The sequence below is a fragment of the Aethina tumida genome, chromosome 5, assembly GCF_024364675.1.
Source record: "Aethina tumida isolate Nest 87 chromosome 5, icAetTumi1.1, whole genome shotgun sequence".
Lineage (NCBI taxonomy): Eukaryota > Metazoa > Arthropoda > Insecta > Coleoptera > Nitidulidae > Aethina > Aethina tumida.
In genome coordinates, this window is record NC_065439.1 from 11,456,812 (window position 1) to 11,476,945 (window position 20,134).

The following is a 20,134-nucleotide window of genomic DNA, read 5'->3' on the forward strand; positions in this document are numbered from 1 at the left end:
CACGTTCCGTTTTAAATGTGACTTTTCAGTTTGTTTTCGTCAGTTTCAGCGGGCCCTTTAATAAACGCGACAAGTCTGAAATGCCGCGACCCAGATTTAAACTCCCTCCCACATAAAAAACTACTGTCCCATTTTTATTTCATTTTTTCGGGGACAATTTAATTCGGATTAATAAATTTATGGTTTGGTGTTTTTATGTTCTACATTCATTTTTAAGTTTATACTCAGTTTATTTCCAGTTTGTAAGTTTTTATATCTATCGAAGTTTCTGTGCTTTCTAATTAATCAGTGTTGTGATAAACAAAATGGGAAAAATTGAAATTTCTTTTAAGAGACATTTCATTAGAAATGAATCGATACACATTTTCCAGTACTCCGACTTCTCCAATATCAAAAGGTTGTTTATTATGAATTCTTTTGCTTTTGTCGCATTTCGTTTCCTTTGTAACAATAATTATAATTTTATATTAAATGTCGTAATATATTATGAATTTTCATTATATTTATTTTGAAGGCATTTGTTTTATTTCTTTCTAAACTAGTTTATTATTTATTCTTTTCTGAAATAACAGCTGTGGAAAATACATACATAATAAATTGAAATAATGTTTACATAAATTAACAACATGAAATTTAACACTCTCAATTTTATACATTTGTATTTTTTAATTAACAGTGAACTCTTTTATCCAATTAGTCTGATTAATTGTAATTTCATAGAATTTTTTTGATCACACAATGACGTATTTGTGCAATAATTAATTAATATATTAATCAAGCTTTTTGTTCAATCATAGTTCTACGTAAAAACGTTAAAAACAAAAATAATTATTCTTCTAAATCCTCAAAGTAAGTGGCAATTGATTAGAATACTTATGGTATTAAATTAATGCGAAATATTTTATCATATTTCCAGTAAACCACTAAAACAATCCCTCATATTCCGTTAATTATTATCACTTTCAGTTTGTCAATTTTAATCGCTTTATCTATCTGCAACAGTGAAATGTTTAAGTCAATGATTTATTTGGAAATTCTTGTGTACTTAAAAGTGCTAAAAGTAACACTTACCACTTCATCATGTAACAATGATTTCTTTATACTTTTTTATCTTACAAATGTTAAGGATATTAAATTTTTTTAGCATATTCAAGTATTGATTAACCGTGAGAAAGCCCATAAATAAGTCGACGTAAGTAAGTAAGTTTGCTGTATGAGTGTACATATATTTGGCTTGAGGGGTGAATTTAAATTGGAATTCGGAGAATCCTGAAACTTCAGGCCGGTAAATCTATGTATATATAAATTCGTAACCCGTTTTCAGACTACTAAAACTGAAATTTATCGCCCCAAAATTCCATTTCAATATTTACATTTACCTTTCTTGAATTATTTCCAATATTTCGCCAATTTTTCGTCTCTATTCGCACATAAAGTTATTTATTTATACGTGCAAATAATTGATATTGGTTAAGCGAAAACAAATATAATCACTTAATGTTGTAAACGTCAAACTAAATTACTTGTTTAAGTTCGTGAAGTCTTTGAACTAAAACGTAAACAAATTTTTGATTTATTGCACGGAATATGTAAATATTTTTAGCGATGCAAATTCATTCATAATCGATTCGTATTATTATTTACTAACTAATGACAGAAACAATTGAAGCGATACAAACACGAGGAAGTTTTAAATTACCTCATATCGTTTTCATTGCAATAGAAAATAATTATGTGTGACATTGACTCTTCATAACAATAAACTAACCATCCAATTTATGATTCACGTGTAAATTGTTTTTTGAATCATCTTTCAAGTTTTATTATTGAAAGTACGTAAACACGAATAAACCCAATTAAGCATCCGCGAAACGTTTCACCATATGTAAATATATAAATGTCGAACTGACACTAAATTAAATTTTCGTTGTAAAACAAATTATTAAGTAATTTAACACTCTAACCCGACGTTAATTTCATTAACGTCCGCACGGTTCTTTATTTTCCGGCTATGTGGAAACGACACGTAGCGTCTGAAAATTCGGCGAGAGGAGAATTTTAAATTAAAATGCAAATTGTAAATTATCTGCGAGTTTTCCATCCCGTCAACTCGTATGTGCACAGTTTTTCTCCGTTCGCTGTTTTTTTTGCACGTTGCATTTTCAGGGTTGTGAAAAGCTTGTTTATCTCTAACCTAACATCACCAGATAAATGATTTTCAGAAATTTTATACGTATTACCTGAAACACAAATCTGTCTGGTGTATAAAATCCATAGTTTTGGTGACTATGAAAAATTGAATGAACTTGAACTTTCAACTATTAAGATTACATAAATCGAACAAGAAAACATTCATAACTTGATGGTATACTGGGTATTTTTTCGAATATTTTGAGCTTATGGTATATAGATTTTATGCTATAACAGTAAATAAAACAATTTCGTTTTTTACCTTTTAAAGGTTTTTATTTTAATTTAAAATATTATAATACAAAGTAATGTCACAAAGACTTTTCTGTGATAAATTAAAAACGAAATATAACTTAAAAACCCATTAATATTTACGAAAATTTTAATACAGAAAAGTTCTAGTGTATTTAAAACAATGCTTTCAGCTAGAAATTGAAACATTAAAAATTAAATTTAACTTATTTGAGGCTTAAACGGGACAATAGAACGGTTGGGACCCATTTCCTCTGGAAACTAATAATTTTATAGAAGTTGATGGTCTTGACGCCATTTAATACCGGATAGATTTATGATGTTGGCTATGTAATAATGGATATTTTATGCCATTGTGTTTACGTTATGTGTTCTCTATTGATATTAATATAAATGTAATCGATATTTGGTACATTGTGCGTCATTATGCCTGTTGTATGTCTTCAATCTCACGTGAAATGCTGTTTAACTATTCATTGTTGTGTTGTGTACATTTGCGCGTCTGTTTTATTAATAAAATCACGATTTTGGGGTAAGAAAATCGAGCTGATAATTGAGAGGTTCGATATTAATAGGGTGTGAAATAAATCAGTTCGTTGAAGTGTAAAAGGTTGATCCGATAATAAAGCGACTCAGAATGAAATAGTCTGACTCTACTTTAAGGGAAACATTTATTTTACCCAATATATTCGTTATCTACGACTATTAAATTTTAAATTTCCTTGTAAACATGTCATTTTTTGAACATAAATTTCGAAAATGCCATTTTTTCCTTAAAATAAAATTTCATGTTTCGCCTTCAGTTCGATTATAAGCATATTGTTTAAAGTGTTAAGAAGTTTAGTAAAGTATAAAAGCAATTTTCTGTAACAAACAAAAGTTCGGGATTTAAGTTTGTCCGTGAGAAACTAAACGTGTCGCAATATCTTTTGTCTCGTAATAAATTTATTTAAACTCCTTAACCGAGTTATTAACATTAAACTGCACAAAAGGGCAGAAAAATAGATTAATCAAACACAAAGTCACTTGCCACTAGTTTAGTTTAATTGAAGTGGTGTCTGCATCAAACATATTGACCTTAACTGGGTATTATAAATAGCAAGCATTTCTGTCAATTGTCCGTAATTTATCTGTCCAATTTTCATTGTTCAACGCCAACCATTTAATTTGCATGGAAAACCGTCCAGAAAGTGCAACGTACATATTTTTAGAAAGAATCGATATGTTATGTGGTATTTTTAACGTTTTACCCCCATTTCTAACTTACGTTGTAAGGAGCAATAATTAATAATATTGTATAAGCTAATTTTTAGTCAAAATTATAAAAAATATGCTACTAATGTTGTAATGTTTATGTAAATGAAAAATTAAAACGAAAGTTTTAGTTAGCTTATGCAAGTGTAAGAGTGTAAGCAATGAAAATAAATATTTACTTATTTCTTGTTACAGGAAACAATTCTCCAAATGGAGCCAGAACAAGTAAGTTTTATAGACACATCAACTTTATGCTCATTTTATGCTTCTTTAAAAGAAAAAATAATTTAAAGCAAAAGGAAGAGGATTTAATAAAATTCCGATTGAATATTCTCCGTTGGAATGCCCGAAGAATGGGGTATCGAGTGACTAAACATTCGTGCCGATCAAAATCCAATAAGTTGTCTTATGTTACCTACAATTTACGAATTGTGAGAACCCAAATTGGGCAAATTTTATTGTGGCGTCGTCGCATGAACGGATGAATGGCCGCTCGATTGCAGGCTCCTTTTCACGCCGGAAAAATCTGATTCGAATGGAAATCCGAACGGCATTCTGATTTTAAACGTGTAATGATGAATCTTCCTCAAACTATCTGGACGAGGATGAGATGCAATTTTGTCGCAACGTGGAATTTCCAACGAACGTTTACGTTCACTTTTATTTTTGCTGGAAAAATTTAATAGTGAAAATCTGGAACGAATTTAATGATGTATATATAACAGTGGTTTATTGATTTTGAGAATTGTCACAGGCATTCTGTGACACTTATTCTATTTAAGATAAAAAACATTTGTACACATTGATCCATTTAATATGAATGTAACTTAGTAATAATAAAAACATTGTTTCCAATACGAATTTCTTGTAAAAATTTTAATGAAATTAAGATATTCAAATTTAAAAAAAATTAATTAACCTATTTTTTTTAACGTAAACCAAAATATTGCCGTTAAATTCACTGACACAATATTTTAAAAATTTGAAATCGTACTGAAAAACATTTAAAGTAACTGCTTCAATTATATTGTTAAAACAACCTCTAATATTAAAGTGATTCATTTAGATTGTCGACAATTGACACCTACAGAGTAATAGTTCAAAAATAGTAAATTCTTAAGAATTTTACATAATTATGTATCTCGTTTCAGAGATTTCATGGTTTCCTTAAATGGACAAGCAACATCGTATGTCAGATTAATTCAGAGTCTGCATCTGGTTAAGTATTTGGTGTCACTTCTTCTTTAATATTTGAGAAATACAGGAAAGGGGGAGTGTGATAATATATTGAAATTCAAGGTTACTAACGTCTAAAGTTTTTTATTAGTCTCGAAATTTATATGGAATTATTGATATTACAGGAACTGTAACTGTTTTAATTAAGACCAAACATCCATAGTAGCTGTGTCAAAATTCTTTTTTTATTATTATGCCTCTTTTCTTGTGTTCCGTTATAATTAGTTTAATTGAAAAATGAAAAGATGCGCACATGAAAAAATTGAATAGAACTCGTAATCCAATTCGGAAAGTTGACTGACAGCCGAATTGAAAAGATTTAATTTGAAAATGGGGAAACATCTAAATATATCCGTATTTCGAGAGACGACAAGCTAGGAATTTTAAAATACAGATACACAAAATAATTATTTGCATTTAAAAATTCACATCTTGTTTTACCATTCGTACCAAACGAAGAACTGTAAACGGAAGTACTCGTAATGGAAATTTTGCCGTTTGGAATCGTGTAGTGTAATATATGTGTGTGTAAAACTGGCAATTAAATTAATAGACGAATTAATGCGGCCGCAAAAATTATTAACCTCTAGGAACGTCACATAAAATAGTCACAAAACTACCCCGGAAAATGTACATTCATACATTTTTATGGCACGATAAAACGAAAAGTTAACTGGGCACAAAGCCGCCTGATTTACGGCCGTTCATGTGATTTAATTTGTTTAACGGGTAAATAAAAAAAATTAATACGAAACGCTCGTTTGTCATAAACGATTATGAATGTGAAAAAATCCCTTTTTCGGACGTTAATGCTAATAAACTGGTGGTCGTCTGGTGGGCAAATATTTATCGCCGACAAACTTTTCACTGATTATAATTAAAGGGGCAATTTCGACACATAATACTAAAACACTTTGATAAATTGAACCAAAAATAATTTATTTACAAGGAAAAAAAGAATTAATGGGGGTAATTAGTTAAAATTTGTTGTGGTTTCGGTGTATTCCCAAGAAATTATTATAACATATATTCACAATAAATTATAATTTAGGAATTGTTGCCAGGAAGTTTTCATATTAAGCGGTTACGTGCTCTGATAACTAATAGAGGTTTGTTCCAACGTTTGGGAAACGGTACGAAACATTAATTTTCCCAACGCTAATTAAGATGATGGATTGGTTTTCATTAAGTCTACCGGAAATTTTTATTATTAAAATCACTCATTTTTATTTTTTGTAGTCGGTTAATAAAACACTGTAGCTAATTAATTTAAAAGTCCGGCTTATCTATTTTAAATTCATGAAAATTCTCTAAAATAAAAATAAACATCATGATAAAATGATATCATCATATAAAATATAATATTTAAATGGGATCCTGTTAAAAATAAACAATTAAAACATAATCAATTATATGCACGTATCATTATTAGCATTGATATATCATTTCGGTATGACTTTTTAATAAATCACACCCTAATCACACTGTTTATGCGTACGGATTTGCTTATCGGATCGTTTTGACGTGATTTATTAATTATTTGATATTGAGTTGTTTAACATTTAATGACGGATCGTTCTTTTCAAATCGTACATAATAAACAAACACCGTATTTTACTTTGATTGTAATTCTATAAATAATTTAACAGCAATACTAAAACGGCTCTCTTGTTTGTTGTTTCGACACAATATTTACATAAATTGCAATTTAATTAATTAAAGTTTGTACTACTGCATCAATTTTAATTAGGTTCGTTTTAACATATATTAAAGTTTATTTCTAGTTTAAATTAAATACATGAATTTCAGCATAATAATTTTCGAATCACAAGAGAGATTTGAAGATGTTTCAAGGGATGAAATTAACTAGGGGACATTATGTAGATTAACATATTTAAGGGAAGACCATTTAAGGTTAACTACACCCCACTTATGCTAATACTCTATAAATTCCCTTATCTTTATTGTCATTATTATTCTGGATGGTAGTTTATAAAAGTTGCCCAGTTCAATTTTATTAAAAGCTAAATGTTCAAACAGTTCATTATTTAAAATGTAGTAGCCAATAAACATTAGATTTTGTTGTTTATTGATGACTTTCCTGATGTTCGTGCAATTAATTAAATGATTTTTTAATTTATTTCAAATTTATTGTATGAACAAGTTTAAGGTCAAATTAATAGTTTCAAAGCTAGAAAGTTCATTAATGGAAATGGCCAACTGGATGAACTGGAGTCGAAGCACTGCCTACAATTGATGTAGAGCATGCTGTGAAGAATGTCATGAAAGATGGACAAGAGGTTCATTAGGACAGAGTGACCATTCGTGCAACTGCCAACCTGTGATTTACAGGAACAGGAAGGTTCCTTAGCAATTGAAGTTGTTGGTTCTTCCTTCCACAAAGTAATATCGTCGTCAAAGATAGCTTTGATATGTTAAATGGAGGAGATCTTCTTCACTGATTAATTCCTATTTTGTTTGGTCATTTATGATGCTTCATGTATGGATAAAGATACAATACACAATTTTTGAGAAGATGTTTGTACATGGACTTATAGTTTGAAGTTCCATTACATCCATCGGAAGTAATTTGAATACCTATCTATAAACACCTTATATTAAAAGCCTTTAAATTTCGAAATAAATTTGTTGCCATGACCAGTAAAATCTCCAGAATTTTCTCCAGTTTGATATATGTGGAATTAGGTACCTTATTAGATTAATCACAAGATAAGCCAATGTTTCTTGTCATTATTCATTATTGATTTAGTTTATTTGATCAATCATTTTGTCTAAACTTTTAATCAGTAGTTACACTAACAAAAATTAATATAATCCTACGTAAGATATCAAGTACTTAAGACTGATTCGTTGGAATCAACGCAACTCCATTTTATCGTTACAAATTAGGCCAAAATAAAGATAACAAAGCTTCATATTAAACAAAAACGTAACCACAAAAGAAAGTGGAGAAGCCTCTAAAAGTAATTAAACCGGAAAACGACAACCGTCTAATCCGTGGCATATTTAAACGAAGTCCGGAACCTTTTCATGGTCCCAATTTTCGTTCATTATGCGCCATTCAGTGCTACAACAATGGTCAATTCGAAATTTATTGTGGTACGCGTTTTCGCGATGATTTATCCACGCTAATTTTCGCGCTGCGCCGCGAATTTATTCTCCCCGTCGGGATAATTACGTTCCCACTTGGTTTCCATCCCCGGCACCGTTCGGATTTCCTGTTTTCATTCGTTTCGCAGCTCGATCGTTGTTAATAAAACAAACATTTTTTTGTTTTTGGTTGGATATTAAATTTTGTCGTTGTTTTTTAGATTTTTTGCCAGTAACAATGGTGCATCAAGTAGGATTTTGAACGTGGAATTTAATGTAGATGAATGGAAATTGAAACAATCGGACTAACAGAAAAGCAAGACAAAAACGAGTTTTGAAACGTTAGTTTTACGCCTTATCGGCAATTATTGCACAGTTTATTGTGTTTTGGTCTTTGTATGTGGGAACGTTTGTGTTTCTGTTGACTTTTCATCGAAAGAACGAGTTATTTACGTATTCCAAAGGACTAAAAATCTAATTTATTTTACCATGTTTTTTTTTTGCAGTAAAAAGGCAATTTTCCATTTTAAATTAAATTGGGCTTTCAAATATTAATCTTTGTAATTTAAAATATATAAATTATTTAAGCAAATGTAGATATCCATATTTAAATCATATGCAATATGAATATTGAAAATGTTCAAATAAATATTTAAGTTTTTATAATGGAAGAAATAAATTAAATAAAATATTTAAAAACCGAAACATATTTTATGCTGTATTTTTATGCAGATTAAATTATATGTATTTTAAAAAATTTATTGTACATATATTAAAGATGAACTTCATCAAGTGAAGATAATAAATATATTTTCAGGTACATTGTAATTCGAAATGAAACATTTTCATAGCATATTATCCGTTGTTTTCTCAGACAATTTAAAACACGCTCTGTCGACTTTAACGACCTCGAAACGAAAAACTTTAACACAGAATAATATGTACTACAATTACATGTTCTCATATTCGATTATTTTTATTATTTATTCATACTTTCTTACATTCTGCAAAGACGAATCGACCTTATGACAATGTAATAATATGTCGACAATATTTAATTGTAACTGTGCAACTAATTAAAATGATCCATAAAAAAATTCATGATTTTACTTTATCATAATATTGAATAAATGAAGATAGTAATAATAACTAGTAGGTGGTGTAATTTGTAGAATTTTATATTAGAATTTGCAAAATAAAATCTAAAAAAAAAATTATACGCTTCAGTAGTGGACGAAATTTTTCGATTTTTTATTTAAAACGGGGTAACTTGTTAACGAAATTTGATATACAGGATAAGTTTAATATCTAAATGTGCCACTTAAAATTTAGCTCTAACAAACTGTATTTAAATTAGACCATTTTAAGTTATTTAAAAATAATAATGAATAAATCGATAAATTAAATGTAACATTAGTCCACAAAGAAAGTTTATAAGCCACAATTTGTGTTATTAATAACTTAGTAAATCACCCACTATAATTTCCATAGAATAAAAAACTTTAATATTAATTCTAGATATTTATCTAACATTCTCTAATAGGGAAAAACATTATGAGAAAAAACCAAAATTTATTTCAAAACACACACTTTCTATAATATTTGAAATTTTTTAACTGCAAATTTGGATTGTGAGCTTGAATATACCCGTCTAATCAAAATTTCAACAAATTTTATTAGCTCTTTTGCTACTGTTTTGTTAGTAAAAAATTAAAAAAGCCTTGTCGACTTCTAAGGCTTGCATTTTTTTGACAAATCTTTGCCTTCAAGCTACACTTCACTTGGTGATGTACTTTAAGGAAACTCTGAATAATAATTTAAATTTAACAAAAATTATTTTCGTTATTTCATTATTCTTTCATTTATTGTTAATTTTGGTACTACAAAACATAATATTTACTGTTGGTTTTAAATTATATTTAAAGGTTGTTAATATTGTTTTTATCTCAAATTGTACATTGCGGAATTATATTTAATATTAATTAAACGTCATTTTATTAAACCTCAATTAAAATTAAAAATCATTTCAGGCAAAACAGAAATAATTTTTTGAATAATTGGCAATCGGCATTATTTTAACATTTTATATGTATTGTATTAAAACGAAATGAATTTTGTCAACCTTAAATTAAAATTTAATTAACATATTTGTAAAATTAATATGTTCCCGACCAGAATTTGTCAATGAATTATATAATTAAATTTTGTCAGATTCGCCACATTTGTTATTGTCATAATTTTGTTGAACTGATTTAAATTTGTATTTTTTTTTTAACGTGTTTAAACACGAATTGCAGATTTACCAGTTTAATTTGTCCCGTTGCAACAAGGTAACATTTATGATAAGAAAATTACAAGAGAAAACGGCAAAATTACACGTTAGGAAATGTTTAGTCGGTATTTGCAGGAACGCGAATCGTTGAAAAGGCACAAAAAGAACAAAGGCATTTTGCCATGTTAACCCCCAACAACGGACATGCTCAAAACCGTGAACCACCATTTAAAAATAAAAACCCATTGCATAAATTCGCTAAAACACACACACATGGTTTTTGAAACGATATACCCAAATGAAAAGGTACAATTGTGGGGTGGATTTCAAAGTTCCACGTCGTGTTTGATTTATGATTATTGTCGATTGCTAATGTGACCCGATTTTCTATTTTTTTTTTTTTTAACTGACGCAAATCGGGAATGCGGCTTCGAAAACGTCGCAATAAATACGAAGAGCGGGCACACAAGCGGCCACTAACGGCCTTTTAACGAGTTTTGTATTTATATAAATCGAAAAAGTTTCCATTTCTCCACTACTCCAAAGTTTTTCCACAATTTTTTTATCATTTTTCATATGCAAATTTTGGCCTAAAAAAATTTTTGATTTCGGACAACACTAGGACACATTGGTTAGACACATGTAAAGAGTACTCAGTATGGAAATTGAATTCAAGTAGGTGAAAAGACGCGGGAATATTGAACGGAAACAGTAGATCGGTGTTACAAGAGGTAATTTCAGTAGCAATTTAATAAACAGAATAGATTGAATAGGAGGGAATCTTGTAATCCCATTGAAAGGACCTCGGGAGAGTCTAGAAACCTGAATTCGCTCTGGTACGCACCGATTTACCTTGCCATTATTAACAAAACCATTTAAACTCTCGCTCACATTATCCACACGGTTTTAGTCAGTTATTACTTTACAAAAGTTAAAGCCATCTGAGCTAATTCAATTTATTATTACAAAGTAAAAAAAATACAGCGCATCCGCCACATTTTACACAAAGTCCCAGCAAACTCGATGCAAAGAGAAACTGGCGCATCCACCGTATTTCATAATAACGTGTGGAGATGGCGAAGCTAGTAATTAACTACCGTATATTATATTAAAGGAGTGTGTACATCGCAACAACTGCAACGTGTAGTGTTTGTTTTGGTTTCGGATTAAATTTTAGACTTGTATACGTTACTACGCAAACAGTATTATTTACTATATACATACGTACTGATTTACAATGCAAACACAGTTTATTTACTTTCGATTTTGCCTCTACTTCCAGGAAATATACGTTATGAATTACGACCTTTATGCTGATTTTATGAACGACAGAAACTACATAAATCTTCTTTTTTGTATTGATACGTAGTACATAAATGGCAATAAAACTGAATTGTAGTTTAAAAAATTAAATTATGTCTGCCATTTATGAAAGAGGGAAGAAGAAAAAAACTGGTCCGCAAATGGGAACGATTGTCGATTGGAATTGGATGTGATTGGCACTGTTGAAGTTTGGGTTTCCCGCGAGCTGGTGGAAGTAATGGGCAATGTCGGGGGTTGGGGCCAAGTGGAAATCGAGCCAATAAAGGGTGCAATAATCTATTGCTCAATATCACTCTACGCTGACGACTGCAAATTGCCGTCCATTACTCGACTCAACTAACAACAATTTCTTCATGAAAATACATCTATGATTACAATGGTTTCGAATTCAAAATTCATAGGTTTTGTTAATTTTATTAAATATGAAGAAATATTATATATCAAAATAAATTATAAATCAAGAAAATTTTTGTTTGAATACATTTATAATTTCATTCGTTTAAAATTTAAAATTTGTCTCCTAAACTTATTATTTTTCAAATTCAACTATAAACTAATCTCGAATATTATACCCCTTAATATATTCAGTGTAATTGTAAAAATCATAAATTAAATTATAAATCATGAATATTTTTTTCATTAAAATATACAGGGTGTTAAAATTAATATAAAATATCTAAAGAAGTAATAGTATGCACCAAAATAATCTGAAAAATCTTATGGTTTCGGAGCTATGGAAAATTAACTTTTTTTTTTACATTTCACTCACGAAGGAATCAGTAAGAAAAAATTAACCTCGGTTCATTCCCGAATGGATTTAAGTCCTGTGTCGTTCTGCATAATACACATAAAGCTGTTACTCGATAAGGGTGGTTCAATCCACAAAAATATCTAATGTAATTTGTGTAAATTAAATATTAATATATATTAAACCTTTTAATATTGCGGAGAAATATAACTCCCAGAGATTGTTAAAAAATTACTGGTGTTAAAAGTATTTGCTTTTAATAAGACTAAACAGTAGTCTGTGATCAGTATTTCATAACACGTGGGTAAAGGGATATTAGCAATCAAGTGGAAGATACAGAAGATGTGTTATTTATGAGCAACTGTCACAATTGATACTACAGTTCGAAAAATGAAAGATGGTACTACTAAAAATGCAGATCAAATGATTATACGATTTAGACAGAAAAAGTGGAAAATGCTAATGATCTGTGTTGATAAAATTCATATTTTGTATCAAGAACGCACTCACAAAAAAAAAATTATCGATTTCGTAGTAGATCTAGCTGAAGAGTTGATTAGTCAAGGACGATCAGAATCCTGTACAAACGGTCCAGAAGACAGGACAGGGTTTCAAAGAAAGTCAAAGTTTTCGCAAATATTGGAGATCATCTTCCAGTAAAATCATTTGCCAAAAATGTCAAGTAGCTTTATGTATTTATTGTTTTACACCATACCATACATAATGTAACAGTTTCAATAAAAATAAATATTATCTACTCTTGAATACCCAAATTTGAGGTCTGATTATTTACTACTGGGATATATTTATTCCATAATTAAACTACTGCAGGGGCATATGTGTCCCAAGGCATTTTTTCAAAAACCATATATTCTAAAACTCGGCACATTTAGTTCAATTATACAGAAATATCTTCACTGACCAAAATTCGTATTGAAAGGGTTAAGCAATCTACGTTGTGGTTTCGGAGCTATGAAAAATTATCTTGTTTTTAAATTTATTTATATTTAATTATTAGTTAATTATTTAGTATAAAAGTATAGTGTAAAAGATGCTCAAACTATTATTCTTCCATTTCACGCATGACATCTTTGTGCAGAGGACAAATTCTTTCTAAACTTGCCATATTGACTCAAATTTCTTGGCATTTTTAATTCATTCATAATTACAGCTCCTGGAGATTATTTATAGGAACCAATATACACAATTTTTTAAATATCTCTAAAAAAGAAAATATTTCATGCTATTTCACGATAGTCAAAAATTTATTTGCAGCGCCATTATGCTAGAACATCTGTTGTTCTTTGTCCAAAAGAATATTAAGATCATCTATGTCGTTTTACAAAAGGTTTAAATATTCATTGTATTGGGAAAATTAATAATTCTGTGTGTATCCAGTCTCCTTCGTAAACATAATTTTGGAACGAGAGTCTCCAACATATTAATGAAGGAACCTGTAAGAAAAAATTAACTTTGCTTGATTCCCTTAATGGATTTAAGCCATGTGTCGTTCTGCATAATAAAGTTAAAGCAGTTACTCGATAAGGGTTCTCTAAACAAAAGGAACATTAATTCCTACCTTCACTGACATTTTCAGTCACTGGATTATATTAGAAACTAGAACTTTTTCTTCTGCTCTAGAAATATTGTAAGTTTGAATTATAAATATTTTTATTTACAAAATTAATTATAAATTAACATATGGAGGTTCTATCCATAAAAATATCTATCGTAATATGTTTAAATTAACTATTAATATATATTAAGTAATCTACGTATATTTTAATGTTAAATATTGTTAATAATAATAAATAATTAAAAGTAAAACAAATATAAAATTTAAGTATACAAGAAGTGTATTTACGAATGATTTAAAATAAATTTTTTGCTTTTTATGTCTTTCATATATTTCAGAACACACAATTTACAATTTGAAATATTCACAATTCAATTTACTGTAGAAATATTTAATTGAATGATTATGGTATTTGCAATATCACAAAATAATAGCTATAAAAATCGCAAATAATTAAATTGAAAATGGTATACGGAAAATTAAAAGAGAAAAACAAAAAAAAATCCCACCCCGCTTTCTTTTCAGGGTCAGACAATAAAGTTAAGTGAATATTAACATCACATTCATATTCCCTCGCAATATGTAAAATGGTTTTCATCATCGCCACCAAAAGAATTTCATTCCGACCGAGTCCCTTCGAAATGGTACATTCAAGAAAATGTGAACTAAATTAAAAACTTCTAGGCGAATATTAAATAGTTTTGTTACAAGAATTTAATTTATTTGCGTCCCATTAACAAAATTTAATTATATGCAGTGTAATAGACACCAAAAAGCAGGTCGGGATTGAACCAGAAATATTTTCGTGGAAGGTCTCAACATTATCGTCGCCGCTAGATAAGGTTTCTATTTAAGCAAAAATAATTAACGTTACAAGTTTATCCCCCGAAAGGCTGGAGGTAAATGTCCATTTTTATTCCATTATCCCCATTATCCTTGCCGGGCTCCATTTTATCGTCGCCTGATGCATCCCCATTATCCCCCACCCATCGAGCGGTTTCTTTCGGCAAGTTTTGCGAGCGTAATTTTAACCGGAGTAACTGGCTGAACGCAGTTTTTCGGACCTCGCGTTCACTGCCAAGTTATTTATGTCATCCCCGATTTTTTCCGTTATAAATATCTCGACGTGGCGCTATAAAACACGTCGTCGTGATGCGGCTTTTTATAAACGGCTCAAGAGTCCGATTGCGATGCCATAAATCCGCAATGTCAGCCGTTTATTCGACCCCGAAAATATGTCATTAATGACCCAATTTCGTTTTGAAAAATATACCAATTCCGAGTCTTGTTTAAACCACGGAACGATTCCTAAGTCTTAGACCCAAATTAGCGGTGAGACAAAGAAATTATTTCTGGTTGTGGTTTGGAATGATGGCGTTGTTTTATTTCCCTTCAATCCCTTAATCAATAAAGAACAATCGTCTTTAGAGTAGCACTCAATAAGGCGGTTTGATTTTCGACGTTTAACGACCACGAAATAATCCGTAAACAAACTTTTTGTCAATATTTATCCTCAAATATTTGTGTGTTTCACTATTACCAACACGATTTTTAACTTGTAACAAGTACTTCTAAGTTCCTCCACTTCAATTTTATTTGTTTTAAGAATTTTTGAAATATTTGCGGAATTTCAGTAAACACTTTACAAGTTACAACATAATACTAATAGTTGAAACTGTTGTCGTGAACAGGAATTTCGGAGTTTCAGTTTCGAGGCATCTGAACGAGGTCGGTCAGATTTATTGCTCACGCTATCATACCGGAATAATGTGCTTTTAAAGATATTGTTTCCGAAACGGACGGTTTTTGTTGCCGAGATCGAACAACTAAAACATCGCCGATCGATAAAAAAGATTATTGCGTGTGTTAATGGTTCCCGAGGGGTCCTTCGTTCCGGCTTGAACTGGCTCGGCATAAAAGAAATCGCTGAAGTTTTGCCATAATGCAACAATTTTATTACTTGTCCGTTAAACAGAATTTATCGAAACAATTTTTAATTCGTTTTTCTGTAGCAAGCATGTTTTAAAGTTGCCTCGCCTGCGAACAGAACTATGGTTTTATCTCAGTAAAATTGAATTCTGCTTAGTTTACATAGTTGTTAAAAGCTTTTAACCACATTATGGATTTATGCGAAAAGTAATTACTACCCCATTGAATTGTAAATCTGCAAAATCCACACCATAACGAACATTTTCAGACGCACGGATATAAAATGTGTTTTGAGATTAATTACGTCCCTATAAATATCATATATTTTTCTTAATTTGATAACATTAAGATAAAAAAGTGATTAACGATATAAAATATATATATTATAGAATCATAGGAAATGAGACAACAAGATTAAATATATTGATCACTATCATTTTTTTAAACTACAAATTAGTTGGACTTTCTCCAGACACTCTCTGGCTCATCTCGACATTGATGTAATAAGGTGATCAAGTTCATCCTGAGCTACCATATTCGAAGTTACCTCTACATGACTATAGGTCCTTCAAAGTCTGTGGAGGAATCTCGCTGGCCATGATAATAAATTTCCGTCAGAATGTTGGAAAAACTTCAAAGTAACAAATAATTTGGTTTTTATCAAACTTAGATTTGTGCCCCTTCATGTTAATATTTTTTGAACTTTCCTTTAAACGTTAATTTTATTTGCAATAACACAAACAAAAAAAATCAAAGGATTCAAAATCAATCAAAAAAGATTCAATACCTTATGGACAAGTGTACTCACCAAGATTTGGATCACTGGATATAATTTTCACTTGTTAAATTTGGTGAATGCATCAATAGAATATTTTTAAAATGGCGGATGCGCCAGTTTAGTTACATAATATTAAAAATACTTTTACAACTTATATATAAATTATATAAATTGAAAACGTTCCTAATCATAAAATACATCAGCAGCACATGCAATTAATCTTGGGATAATTGCAAAGTTAATCAATCTGTAGCCAGCATTAACTAACGTTAAAGTGTCATATTCCGAGAGTTCAAACCGCAAATTGCACACGCATTTCACACCATATGTTACAGTTAATTTCGATTCAATTACCGCATGGAAAAATTCGGAGAGTCATCTCCTTTAAGATGAGTAATTATTAAGTTCCCCTGAGGGCGTAATTCATCTACTTAGACAAGAGTTTGTAACCTTATACTTTAATGTGGGAGTCTGAAATTAATTACCGGGGATAAAGCAACAATTACAATGGATTAGACGTGTGCTTTTTTTGTTCAATTATCTGTACAATCAATATGCGAACACGTAAACGATTTAATTTGGATTGGCGGTTTAGAACAGCCACAATTAAAAACAATTAACGTTCCCAAATCACCAATATAAATAAGTGAGGCGGCGTCTCAATTAATAACCGACATAAATGTTGGATTTCTTGCCGAAGGGGAAAGAGAAAATCCGTAGCAATTGCAGGAAACGGGAACGAAAGGGGGTCGGGAAAAGTGGGAGGATATTAGATGTAATCTATTAAAATTGTCAGATCCTCCGCCAACTTCTTAATGCAATAATCAATGAAGTTGCTCCAACTTCGCAAACGGTTCGTTTCGATCAAATCGGACGGTTTCATTTTTCCAAATTGTTATTGCGCTGCTCTAATTAAAGAAAATTGTCATTAGGACGTTTTACTTTAATATCCACTAGAAAATTTGTCTGCTCAAATGCAATGGCTTAATTATGAAACTAAAACTTTTGCAATTTAAATTTTATATATTTTCAGTCTAATTAAAACAGAATGTTAATGTGAACTGAAATACAAAAAAACACTAAAAAGTAATTAATTAAAATATTTGCAGTTTTATTTATTTTTTATTTAAATTAATAAAACATGAATTGTTTATATATAAATATAAATTCTAGCACTAAATTCAATTAAAATTTAAATGTTGTCGCAAAGGTTCTCGTTTATTTATAAACTTACTAATTAGTTTCTATAATTCACAACGTAAATTACATTGTACGTAAACATTAATAATAGTTATGAACGCACATGGTTTCTTTGATACATATATTCGGTTTAACTATTAATTCGCCATTTGAGTCTCATAATTTGAAACATTACTGTAAATTTATACCAACAATTTTCATACTACCCATTAATTATATTGCATATGGAAATATATAAAACAAAGCATATTAAATATTAATTAATATTACATATATGTGTAGGTTTTATGACCTCTGCAATAATTGTTAATATTAGAAGTGCTTATGTTTCAAATATCGATTTTATGTTTCAAATATTATTGAATAATTTATTGGAGTTTCCAATAAATTAACATGGGAATATTTTTAAAATTGCCTCAATGTTTGATCATGGATATTAATATTTCAGAATAATGCATGTTAACATTTTAATGTGTTTACATAAGCATTAATAATAGTCGTAAGCACCAATAATGTATAAATAATTATGAACTTGTTGAATAACTACCTAATACTCCTATAATTGAATAAAAATATATAAACGAAAGCATTGTGGAGATGTAAATAAAAAATTAGGGTTTTACTTGCTCCAATATTTTAACAGTTTTATTACGGCGAAGGTATTTTTATAACAATTGAATCTGTGACTAACGAAATAATAGAAAAAGTCACGTAGAAACTAAATAAGAACTGGCAAACGTAATTGTCTATAAATTTGGCGCTTTGTAAAATCCAATAATAGACTATATACTTACCCTTAGACCAACTCATAATAAAATTTTAGCACTAATTGTATGAAACTAATTTTACTCAAACATTAAAAACTATATCAAGGGTATCTTTATCCCATATATCCTATTTGTGACTTGAGGGGTAATACTGGTCCAGAAATTTGAAAAAAATCGATTTTTTTTCTCCTTATTATCAAAGCTTAACCATTTAATCATATGTCCTCAAGAGGAATTTTCAAAATTCAAATTATTTTTGAAGATTTTAGTGATGCGGTATCCACCCGGGACGAATAAAACAAAAGACATAAAGGTCGTCCCCGTCTACCCCGTCAATTCTTTCAAACTTTTTCTCTGTTTTCTCTGTTTTTTTTTTTTAATTCTTACGTTCTCTAGAAATACTGAAACGATTTACTTGAAATTTGGTGTGAGTCTTCTTTACTCATTCCTCTATTGTATTAACTAAGATTAACACCAATTTTTACTAATTTTAAAAAATTCGGAGAAGTAAATTTATCATATTTTCAGGCAGCCGTATTTTATCGAAAAAAAAAAAAAATTAACATTTTTAAATAAATAAATATTTTGTAAAATAATGGGCGGTAAAAATATTGTTTGTCCTTTTTTTAGTACCTAAAATTCATGCTTCTAGACCAGAATACAAAGGAAACAGTGCTAACTGGTCCACCCCGTGGTCCAGATATTTCTCCACGTGACTATTATTAATTTTAGTTGTTTTAAACAAAAAATGGTTTCATTTTATTAATGGAAACAAAGCAGAAAGTGAACAAGTTTTCAGTTCCAATAACACTGAATTTGTTTTGTGGTATGAATTTGCCTGTATAATCCTAATGGTGATTATTTTGTATAACTTAAGTTATTTTATGTAAAGCTATGTTATTTTTAGATAAAACATTAAGAATATAAATTAATTTTAATGTAATATTATAATAAGAGTTCCATAAAAAAATTGTAGAATTTTCTTACTAAAATTATGTTTCTTAACCATGTAACAGATATAAAACATTTGGGATAACATAAATATCTTGAAATATTTCGATATAAAAATCGAAAATAAACGACACTGAAGTTATAAAATCACGAAGGTTTGTTGAATAATTCATGAGGCGTCAGACTAAACAGGCCAAAAGGCTTGAGCCAGTCAAAACGTTTTTCATTCTATCCGACCGAGCAAATTGACTATTCTACTTCTACGTTCACTCGAATTAAATTAAAACTATAAACTCTCATCCCTGCTTTAAGATCTCTCACTCCTCACGCCACATTTTATCGGTACTTTCTCGAATTTTTCAATTACAAAAATTACTTTGACTGTGCAGTTTTGTTTTAAGTTATTACTGTTACTGTGGCATGAAAATTATGAAGTGAGAGAAATTTAAAAGCGGCAAATATAACGAAATTAATCTGTTTTAGAAACTGGTACAAATTGTTAGGGAAACTTTCCTATATTTAAACAGCTATTGTTCGTATTTTGAAT

The 20,134-nt window shown here is 29.7% G+C and overlaps 1 protein-coding gene across 3 annotated transcripts in view; it reads left to right on the plus strand.

Moving 5' to 3' along the window:
- Positions 1-20,134, plus strand: part of LOC109596521 (octopamine receptor beta-2R) — a 58,771-nt gene that overhangs the window by 33,428 nt on the left and 5,209 nt on the right. For all 3 annotated transcript variants that reach the window (XM_049967683.1, XM_020012089.2, XM_049967682.1), the window contains one exon: positions 3,892-3,921. The gene's annotated coding sequence lies outside the window, so the exon portion shown is untranslated. The remainder of the gene's footprint in view (positions 1-3,891; positions 3,922-20,134) is intronic.